At 36.9% G+C, this 11,737-nt stretch overlaps 1 pseudogene across 3 annotated transcripts; it reads left to right on the forward strand.

Annotated features, from left to right (window-relative positions):
• The first annotated feature begins 3,622 nt into the window (after nt 1-3,622).
• On the forward strand, nt 3,623-7,371 carry LOC149179869 (ETHYLENE INSENSITIVE 3-like 1 protein pseudogene; annotated as a pseudogene). 3 transcript variants are annotated; one of them, XR_016256881.1, is made up of 2 exons: nt 3,623-4,019; nt 4,101-7,371. The product of XR_016256881.1 is annotated as an ETHYLENE INSENSITIVE 3-like 1 protein pseudogene, transcript variant X1 (transcript). The 3 variants fall into 3 exon arrangements; XR_016256882.1 differs by having other exon boundaries at nt 4,107-7,371; XR_016256883.1 differs by having other exon boundaries at nt 4,322-7,371.
• The last annotated feature ends 4,366 nt before the right edge of the window (nt 7,372-11,737 follow it).

The following is an 11,737-nucleotide window of genomic DNA, read 5'->3' on the forward strand; positions in this document are numbered from 1 at the left end:
TACCTGCTAGTGATCCATAAAGGGGTAGGTTCTCACTTCTGCGAGATGCCTATGGGTCTTGGGTCATTAACCTATTTATTTACATCCAAAGAAAACAAGCTTTTAGCCAAACAAAAACAATTTTAAAACATATATCATATTTACCATTCCACTTACAGATACATAATGAGTCTTTTCTATTTATTAATATTAGAAATATATTAAAATATTAAAACATAACTTTGTAAATAATATTTATTAAAAAACAAAATACTCTACTTTTTAGCCTCTTAAATATGTATTATAAAATTAAAGGCTATTTTAAATGTACTCATATAACATCTTTCATTACGTATATAATTGAAATTATAAATACGAAAATATAGTTTTAATATTTTAATATAATATTATTATTATATACAAATAAAATTTAGTTATTTGAAATAATTTATTCATAATTTATAAAAAGAAATATTTGTATTTTTATTAGTTTTTAGATAATTAATATATTTTTTGTTTTGTGTTACTAACATAAGTTTTTAGTTAATTAAAAATAATTTAAATCATATTACGAAACAAAGAAGGTTAGTTTCAACCTCTCTTTAGAGGTAAGATAGACAATATCCCATGTTTGAAATGATTGGCTCTAATAGAAAAGTCATGTGATATCAAGTAGCATCTTACCTTACCTTAGCCTCATACATGAGGACAAATACATATACCTAATTTCAAATTTTACCTTTTTCATTGAAAAAATTAACATGTTTATGCTTATGTTATTATTATGTTCTATTCTAACTAAACCAATTTTTTATAAATGAACCATTATCGTTTGTGACAAAAAAAGATTGCAACCACACCATACAACAATTTAATATAAAACAATGTTTAATATTAGGGGTTCAAAAACATCCAAAATTGAAAAATAATTGCTTATTGTCTTAGTAGTTCTTATAGTATTAGCAACATAACTAAAATTTCCACTTGTGTGTAGTCAAATAATAAATTGTTTTACAAAACATAATAAAAACCGGGCTTAGAAAAATAATTGTCCACTAAGGACTTGCTTCAAAATTGTTTTACAAAACATAATAAAAACCGGGCTTAGAAAAATAATTGTCCACTAAGGACTTGCTTCTTACTTGATGTCTATTGAAGGTTGAGCTCTAGGGCTACACTTTCATTTGCTATGTCTTCATGCACTTGTTGGATTGTTTTTTTTTTAATCTTAAATAGCTACTTTAATAGACTCATAGATTTTTTTTGAAGAGAAACTAGAGAATGAGAGATCTTAGTAAAACCCATAACAAATTTATAAAGCATGTTGAAGTCTACTTCCAATATCTCAATTCACTTGCTTTAATGAGTCACTATTGCTAATAATTAAAAACTTTTGGTTCTCTCAAAGTCAAATTGAGTTACCATCTTACTGAAATGGTGAGAGAAGGTCACTAAAGGTCCTCAATTTAACGAATAATCTTCCTATAGACCCAATGTAGATTAGAAATTTCACAGGGACATAACAACTAGAATGCATGTGACCCTCCATGCTCTCAACACTCGAGATGCACCCAAATCCATAACTAGAGAAACTACTAGGCCTATTTCAAGGTAGAGACCCAAGAGCATGAATAAAGCCCCAAGTCTTTTGGAAAGGCAAGATGGAACCATAGCGCAATGCTTTTCCAAACATGGGAAATAGGGTGCACCATAGTTTTTCCTTTAAAACAAACCAAGCTGACCATGTGTGAACCAGTCCCCTATAAAGACCAAAAACCATGTGAAATAAAATCCCACCTTTAATAGCAAATCCATCATGTCATGATTAATGATCAATCCTTTGCCTCACTTGAATAAGTATGGAAGATGAATGCCAAGGCAAGATGAGATTAATGTCCATCTCATTAACCAAAGATTGGCATGCCACTTGACATTAAATTCTATTAGCATGTAAATCTTAAGGTTTGATCAAAAGGTATACTTCTTTCTTTTTTTCCCATGTAATCCATCTCTTGGGGAAACTCCCCCGATTCCAAGGATGGTACCAAGGGTTAAACCAAATTCTTCAAGGCTCAAGGCTAAATCAACATCTCAACCATAATCAACTCAAGAAAAATAAACATGTCAAAATGTGAAATTTGAACTTGGGCAAGGGAGGAAGCAAATTCTCCTCTCATCCACTTGAATTACATCTAATTGATAAACCATGTGAAGTTATAATATGAAAGGAATCGGCGATGTAAGCTCAACTTTCAAACGTTTAATGGCTGCCCCTCATTTTCCTTGATTCCACCAAGTTAACATTACCAACATTTGATAATATTCTATAATCCCAAAACTCCTCGACACCCCTTAAACTCTTTATATCAATATAAAAAGACTTAAATTATAAGGAATACATTGATTTCACATTTATTGTATTATGATTGAAAAGTTCCCATTTACAACTAAGTTCTTTTATTAAAAATTATTCAATCCTAACACTATGTTATACTTTGTTATTAATAACCAGCATAGATCCATCTCAAATACGGATCTACTAAGTGTTGAGAGGGATACGTCTCAAGTTAAGATGGATCTAAGATGGCACTGTCACATTCCATAATGGATTTCCTCAAGTCTTTGAATAGACTTCATCATAACAAATACTATGGACAAATACGATGACCTATACAATACATAAGCTTATAAACTACCATAAGTAAATCCATCAAATAACTAACTCAAACTTATATATAATCATTATTCTTTAATTTTATTTTTAATTTTTAATTTTCAAGAACGAATCAACCTAACATTATATTATATAACACTTACCTACATAAAATTTTACAACATCGTTACTATAATAAATTATAAAACATCTCTCTGGACACAATCATAATCACACTTCCCTTAAAATAAAAAACAAACCCACTCTTAAAAAAAGCATACATGAACAATTTGCTGATGCCCAGCCATACTTCTTGTTAAATTAAAAAATTACCACTTCATCCCAATATGCTATTGTACCCTCAACATAATTAAACAAAAATATTTTGTACTTATGTGCGTATCCCTGTCCCACAACACATGCTTAAAAAATGGATTGAGCAGACAAACCACATTTTGTCAAACTTGAAATTAAAAGTCATGTTTCTTAAACCTTTTTTCTCCATACGGACAACCATCTGTTTAGAACCATGAAGTGATAAGCATACACAAGGAGTGTTCTGATCATTTTGGTCTTTTGACTATTGGCTGGAACCATAAATTTATAAGGATGAGCAGCAGTAGTTGGACAATTTCTGTTTTCTCAAATTGTGCTCTCATTTATTGTAATCAAAGTCAAATGATTTGTCATTTTCATGATATAGTTTCTTCACAAATATAATGAATTGTTGACTAGATTGAAATGTCGCTGTACATTATTAAAATTTAAAATTTGATCAGAATTTTAACATGTGAGACAAATGATTTATCAGCTAAATCAGAAAACATGTTCTTACTGCTGGTTATATATGTTAAAATTGTTTATACAGATAATTAAATTCATCTTTTCTGTTCCCTAAATTTGATGATAAAGCAAATCTGACCATAACAGTTTGCCTAAAGAAAGCAGCAAGATTTTATTTGATTTTTTAATAAATGAAACATCACATGAGGAATCTGCAAGGAAATACAAAATAGAAAAGACAAACAAGTTGAGCACCGTTGTTTCCACCTCGTCACCATGATCTCTCGATCTTAATCCCCAGATTCCCCACCTTCCCCCGTGGGGAAGAATTTTCTGGCAAAGCTCATGAAAAGTGGAAATTCCACATGTGATTTTGGACGGTCAGAGCCCTGGGGCCTCGAGTATCTCCATTCAATTCGGTCTTCTCGATAATAAAAAAAGTTGCTCTCTTTTCACAGCCGTCTGCTGCTTGTGGTTCTTGGGATCTTGGCTTTTTCTTGTTCTGCTTTTAGACTGGTCGAGCAATATTCAAGGGCCATTGTTGAGCTTCTAGGTTCAGTTTGGCACATCGGTCAGTGGATGAATGAAGAAATCTTCATCACAGGTATGCGGATCTCTTCTCAATCGGTGTATAGATATTTTACTTTTGTCCACTTTGATTTTTAAGAAGTTATATTTTCGGTAGGTACAGGCCCAACACAGATGGGATTCTGTTTATATGGGCGATTCAGTTATTTGGGCTCTTCAGAGGTTGGGGATTTTGAAATTGTTTTAGACAAATTCGTCTCTTTTCAGTTGGATTTGATTGTTCGGGTATAGTCTGAATGTAGATATGGGCTTGAGTAAAGGCTTAATTCTACCATTTCAGTTTGGGTTGCTATTTGATATCAATTTGGATTTTATCAGAGTGGGTTTTCGGGGAAGACATGGAATGCTGATTTGGGGTTAAGCATATGGATATTCTGTGATTTGGGTTGTTCAAAGGTGGAGATTTTCTGGGGGCTGCTTTGGACTAATTTGGGTTTAATCAGGAAGGTTAGTTCTTTGGGACACAGCCTAACTGCAGAATTGGGCATTGGCAAATGGGGGATTTATGATTGGATTGCTCAAATCCCAGAGTGGGAGGATTTTTGGGGTTATCTTCAGAAACTTTGGGTTTGACCAGTTGGGTTTGGATTGAGGACCAGCAAGCATGGAAAATCATGTCACCACAGATTTTGGGTTGGGGGGAAATATGGATATTGACCTTGGAGATTTCATGGGAGATAATGATGCTGAAGGGATGGCTGACGATGATCTCAGTGATGAGGATATCGATGTCCATGATTTGGAGAAACGTATGTGGAAGGATCGAATACGTTACAGGCGTCTTAAAGAGCAGCAGAAGGCAAGAGAGCAGAGTCGTGAGAAGCCTAAGCATAAACAGTCGCAGGAACTGGCTAGGCGAAAGAAGATGTCTAGAGCCCAAGATGGTATTTTGAAATATATGTTGAAATTGATGGAAGTTTGTAAAGCACAGGGTTTCGTATATGGTATAATACCAGAGAAAGGCAAGCCTGTTAGTGGTGCATCTGATAATATCAGAGCCTGGTGGAAGGAGAAGGTGAAATTTGATAAGAATGGTCCTGCGGCTATTGCAAAGTATCAAGCTGAACATGCTTCCAGTGTGCAAGCAAATAACTCAGCAAGTGCGCCAACCCCCCATACACTTCAAGAGCTTCAGGATACCACATTGGGGTCCCTTCTTTCAGCTTTGATGCAACACTGTGATCCTCCACAGAGAAGGTTTCCTTTGGAGAAGGGTGTTCCCCCACCCTGGTGGCCTGGAGGAGACGAGGATTGGTGGCCACAATTGGGCCTCACGAAAGGACAAGGGCCTCCACCTTACAAGAAACCCCATGATCTGAAGAAGACATGGAAAGTTGGTGTTCTCACTGCAGTTATCAAACATATGTCTCCGGATGTTGCGAAGATTAAGAAGCTTGTTAGGCAATCCAAGGGCTTGCAGGATAAGATGACAGCGAAGGAAAGTGCTACATGGCTGGCGGTGCTGAATCGGGAGGAAGCACTTTCACAGCAGCAAAATCGAGGGCAGATTGTTGGGGGTACCCCTGGGAGTGCAGGGGTTCTAACTTTGAGCGGTAGCGGTGAATATGATGTCGATGTTTATGATGATTCTCCGAGTTCAGTTTATCCTAGAGATGATGCTCAAATAGAGACCGAAGCAGGTCCCACAATTGCAGGAAATCAGAATTCTAGAGGAGCAGAGACTGGTTGTGAAGTGGGGAATCTAAATGAAAAAGCTTCAGACAGTCTGGCTCAGGTTGTTAATGATAGAAATTTATCAGAAGCCTCGAGGAAAAAAAGGTCTGCCGGTGAAAATATCCTTCTAGAGGACCGGGTCTTTGTGTGTTCCTATGAAGGATGCAAACATTCCAATTATAGAAATGGATTTGTAGATATCAATGAGAGAAATATGCACAATTCTAATTGCCCATACAGACATGAAGCACAGGGAAGTTACATGGGTGCAAATGCAATGCTGAATTCTGAAGTGTCCTACCTGGGATCTTTTGAGCATCCCCGATTACAAGGCAATGGAAAGGGCCTTTTCCAAGCAACTGAGGGGAATGATTTAGGATCTCAAGTTGCCCCTAGCTTTCCTCATATTCCTGTTGCTGCTCAACACATGTCAAATAATGGCCAGCCAACACACGAGTTACTTTCAGGTTTTAACAGTAGAGGTTTACAATCAGAGAATCAGTTGGTGACTTCTCGTTTAGGCATGTCAGATGGAAATTTTAGAAGTAATGGACATCCACAATTTAACACCCATGTGAACCAGGTTGGGCAAGAGGCTACAGATATTGATCGTGAGAGAAACACAGCATTTGGGCAACCTTTGGTTGTATATAACAGTTCAAATGACTTATCTGTAGATGTAAATTGGTCAAGAAGTTTCAACAGCGATTGTGGGAAGATAGCCGATCCTCACTTTGGCCCTCATTCTGATGATCTACCTTTGGATTATGGACTCAACAGTCCTTTTAATTTAGGATTTGAAGATGCTGGGCTGGATTTTGTGTTAGATGAGGACATAATCCAGTACTTTGGAGCTTAAAAAATTCAAGATTTTTTATTTGGGCATTATCAGGTCACAAGCTGACATGTGGTTGAACTGATATGAATCAGATCGTAGTTGACAATTCTTGCTCTATAATCACAAACGACCAACATTTTGTTGAGGGATAGAGCCAAAATTCAGTTTTTCCTAAGCCGTTTGCAAGTGAGGCCAGGTGCATGATGAGTTTTGCACAGGGACTTGCTTCTGTGAACAGGTTTGGGCAAACAAAGATGCATGCAATGAAACAAATGGTGCAAGGAATTGCAATCCATGTTGATGTTTTTAGAAATTGAGTGTCAGCTTCCCTTGCTAGCTTGAATCTCTTCTTAGTGTTGCTGCCCAAAGTTTGTTGACACTGTTATCCTTTGCAAGATATCAAGTTTGTTGACGCTGTTATGCCTGACAGTTGAAGAAGCATGCTCATTTTTCAAATTTCTTTGTTCTTGCCTATGGCATGATAATCACGATGTTTCTTAGGCTAGGCTTTAAGCTCATGTACAGTATAGGAATGCAAGCAAGGACTAAAAGCTTTTCTTTGCTATTAAGTTAATAAAACCAAAGTAGTTTGTGTTTGCCTCTACAAAAAGCCTCATAGGCAATAGTATATAGATTAGTCATTTTAACATATACCTTCGGCATGATGATAGTCTATGGAAATCTTCTGTTACAGGTAAGCAATCTGGACAGCTTGACGGCATCCTGATCTTAACAAATCGTTTTATTCTGTGTTAGCCACACCATTCCACAAATTTTGAAATGGTTTGTAAGTTCTGTCTGCTGACCACAGTTTGTGGTTTAACTAAATATAGATTTATGCATCTTTTGAACTTTTTGTCTTTTGCATTCCTATGGATGATTAGTTTTTCACTGAAGAGAGGTAAAAAATGCATTGCTGACAACAGTTTGTGGTTAAATTAAATATTGTTTTAGGCATCTTTAAACTTTTTGTATATATGCATTCATATGGATGATTAGTTTTTCACCGGACGTAATAAAATGCTGTCACTAATCTTCTATCTCTTCTATGTGATATCATACAAGAATAATATATGTAGAGTCTCAAAACAATAAGGTGTCTTGCATGTCAATGGATAATTTGCATTTGGGGAGACATTTAAAAATATGAAACTCGGGATTCTCTAGAGGGCAGTTTTAAGTTCCACAATGGCTGATTGATAATCCTTTATTTCAGTTTTTCCTTTATCGAGATTTATCTGAAACATAATCCATGCTGCTTAATAGATTGCTTGTATGTTAAAATGGTTGTATGTAGAGTGTATGTGCTGTCTCCTTGCACGGAGAAAAGTTATTGCCTCTCAAAAGGTATATCACATTATTTTAATTTTGCAGATGCTGCTTGAAATGACTGTTATAGCGAGGAATTGTATGTGCAGCTTTCGATCGCCACCTTCCTTTTCTTTATTTACAACAACGAGATCCTAGGATTTTCCTTTTATCTAACATATGTCAGTAATTGAACCTTATAGTATTAGAAGTCTAGGATAGAAACATTGTCTGTATTTTGAGGAAACCCTTAAGGATGCTTTTCAATACTTTGATTGCTAAGCATCCACTACTCATCAAGAGAATCCATGTCACAATGATGCCATTTGACTTACCGGCAGGCTTAACCATCACGTCAGCTTTCACTAAACAGTGCCCCTCTTGCATGGGAATGGTGGCTCACAAAGGGAAAACATATTACTTAACTTTCACTATACAGTGGCCTTTTTGCAGAGGCATGCTAGCCCACAGAGGGAAAACATGTTACTTGTGGGAATTTAAATTTAGTGGAGGAAATAACACCATCTCATTTTCACTGATCTGGCAAGCTCCCTTTGATATTGTCCATATTTTGTTAGCAGCTTTCTTTCTGCAAATTTGTATGAACTTAATCCATTATGTTCACAAGGTTCACGTTAGTTGTTCGAGCCATGTACTTTTGTACAGTTAAGCTTGTGGCAGGGCATTGCGTTTGTCTTTTTTTTGTTGGGGGGGGGGGAGGCGTGGGAGGGGAGGGGGAGGATTTTTGGGCATTGGGGACTGCCCAGGGAAAGTAATCGGTTTCCCTCCTAGTCCAAAGGCAAGAGCGAGGTTGCTGGAACCAGGCCAGCCCACAGTATATACTCACTTAAAAGTACCACATAGTTACTCTATTCCAAAGCTTAAATATATCGACTTCTTGAATGTAGGCGAGGAGGATAAAAACTATTCCACTTAACGACACAAGCTAATCTCAATTAACATTTATGGGAGCTTTTTATGAGCTTTGTCATGACATTTTGGGACAATTTGTTTGGCCATTCCAGCCTATACTAGCAATGTTTGAGACAACTTCAAGGTTCTTGTTTTTGTAATTTCATATGGTATTACTGTGGTTTGTCTTCTGTATTTTCGTAAAACGTTCTTCCTTGAGATGTTTCAGAACCCAGACCATTAGATTTTAACTTTTTCCCCACATCTTCCCCATATCTTTTATCTTCAGTCTGTTCGACCGGATCATGTATTTATTCATGTGGTTTACCTTTTGAGCCATGAACGTTGCTAATTTCCTGCTGACTGGAACCCTAACTCATTCTGCTCGCTAACGGTCTTTTATCATTTCAGTTTTGAGTATCCCAGAATGTTAGATCGAAAACTTTTGTGATCCATATTGTAAACAGTAATGTCTTTTGGATTAATCACATTATTAGGATTTGGACCTTTGTCCTGAGGATGAACCACATTAGTTGGTTCGAAACGTCGACCAAATCCTAATGATGTGATTAATCCGAAAGACATTACTATTTACAATATGGATCACAAAAGTCTTAGATCTAACATTATAACCCTACACGGAAGGGAACTGATTGATAAAACTCGTCAATTTGAACAAGCTCGTTTTTCTCTCACCTTTGTTTTGAGAATGAACCACATTAGTTGGTTTGAAACGTCGATCAAATCCTAATAATGTGAGTAATCCGAAAAACATTACTATAAACCCCAGAATCTTCTCCCTTTTCTTCTGACCTATCCTTGAAATTACAAGGAAATAATAATGTAAGTAATTTACGAAGAAATGTCTGGTAAAACGAGGTATGATTCATGAAACATATATGCGTTCCATGTAGGAGCTTTGGTGCACACACGATTTTTGAGCTTAGGCATGAAGGCAAATTCTGCATATTTTAAGACATTATTGAGTTAACCCGTGAATATGATGCATGCTTTTACTAGTATTGTATTTTACGTGTTTTTAATTCTGATTGAAACAGGGATTCTGCTCAATGTTTAGATTAACATTTATCTCCTGGTTATCATGTGATGTGTAGATTATAAAATTCTGCTTGAAACTTAAAGTCTGTAAAGTACATGTATGTCTCTTGCTCTCTCACTTTTATTTTTTATTCTTAATTATCTAGTGTGGCAACAATTTACATCACTGTTTACTGTAAAGAAGTAGGATAAACTCATATGAGTCTCTGCCTTTTTGACTAAATAAATGCCAAAACTGGTAGATTAAAAGGGAAAATAAACTGAGTATTAGCAATAAATACTGAAGTTGTCCTTATTAAAGCTCTTACATTCCACACAACAGAGATTATAATAAAAAATCAACATCTGTTAATTTTAGGTATGTTCTATGCTTAGAGCAATTTATTTCAATTTTCACAGTTAGCTCAATATCTTTTCCAGATTAGCAATCACATCAGCGTTAAAGTAAACTGCAGATAGAACATAAACATAAATTGCAAAAGGCAAGCCAAGACAAGAGGACACAAGATGTGGTGCTAGCCAGGGACAAACTCCAATGTGGGGAAACCCTTGATCAATTCTTCTTATATGTTTTTCAATAGTTTAGTCGAGAGAGAGAGATAGTACGTTTACAACAGAAGTCAACTCTTTGACTTATCTAGATCAGAGCATAGATCATCTCTAAGAAGATGATACATCAAATCAATGGAAAACATGCGGCTTCATCTGATTCTACCGGGTGACTCCTTCACTTATCGTTATGCTGCATTTCGTCATCATGTTGCACTTCACCGCGCTGCACCATGCTACACCCATCATCACTACGCTGCATCTTATCACGCTTCATTAATCATGACTGTACCCATCACTGTACTGCATTATGTGCCATTGCTGCACCATGTTGCCATACTGGCCTATGTGTAGGCTGCACCTTGCTTGCTTGTTGTCCCTAACATGCTTGTTGTCCTTAGCATGCTTACTGTTGCATGCTAGCTATCCCTTGCATGCTACTTGTAACATTGCATGCTTGGTGTATTTGTTGCTAAGTACCATACAACTGTCCCAATGTTAGTTAGTTGTCCCTTGCATGCTGCTTTCCTTCGAAGATAAATGCTTTGACTGTTCTAGCAGTTCCCGACAGTTCCGGTTGTTCCCAGCAGTTTCGACAGTTCCGGTAGTTTCCATTGTTCTGGTAGTCCCGGCAGTTCCCAATAGTTCCGTCAGTTTCGGCAGTTCCGACAGTTCTGGCTGCTGCCCTCTGCGTCAGCGTTCTTAGTAGTTTTAGCAGTTCCCGGCAGTGCCGGCTATTCCCGGCAGTTCCAGCTTCTGCCCTCCGCATTAGCTTTCGCGGCAGTTCCGACAGTTCCCGACAGTTCCGACAGTTCCTGGCAGTTCTGGCTTCTGCCTTTTGCGTCAACTTTCCCAGCAGTTCCGACAGTTCTCGGCAATTCCGGTTGTTCCCCGCAGTTCCGGCTTTTGCCCTCTGGATTAGGGCAACGTTATCCCTTAAGATCTCTCCTACTAAAACCCAAAGATAAGTAGAGAGGAAGAGATCTCAAGTGTGTTGAAATGACTTGAAGGCCACTTCTATTTATACTAAAACGTTGAGCACAAGGGGGGTTTATTTAGTCGTTGGCCAACCTTGACGAATTGTCCCATAACACAAATAAATTCATATCTCCATGAATACTTATCGAAATCGGATGATCTTTAGATCAATCCTACACCTCTCGATGAGAGGGATCCAAGAAAAAATATTAACTTCCATTAATAAAATGACCCACATGGAATTTGGCCCTAGTGGCCAATTTTAACAACATTCAGCTACTAAAGAGATTAGTTTAAATTACTCTGGACAAAAGTGAATGGTGGCGCTGACATTAAATCTATACCAATGATAAAGTTACAAGGAATGGAATTTAGCCACTTTTTGGCATGGACATCATAATCATCCTACACATCCC

The sequence above is a fragment of the Pinus tabuliformis genome, chromosome 3_2, assembly GCF_031772625.1.
Source record: "Pinus tabuliformis cultivar Carrire ecotype Pingquan chromosome 3_2, CPIR1, whole genome shotgun sequence".
In the NCBI taxonomy this organism is placed as follows: Eukaryota; Viridiplantae; Streptophyta; class Pinopsida; order Pinales; family Pinaceae; genus Pinus; species Pinus tabuliformis.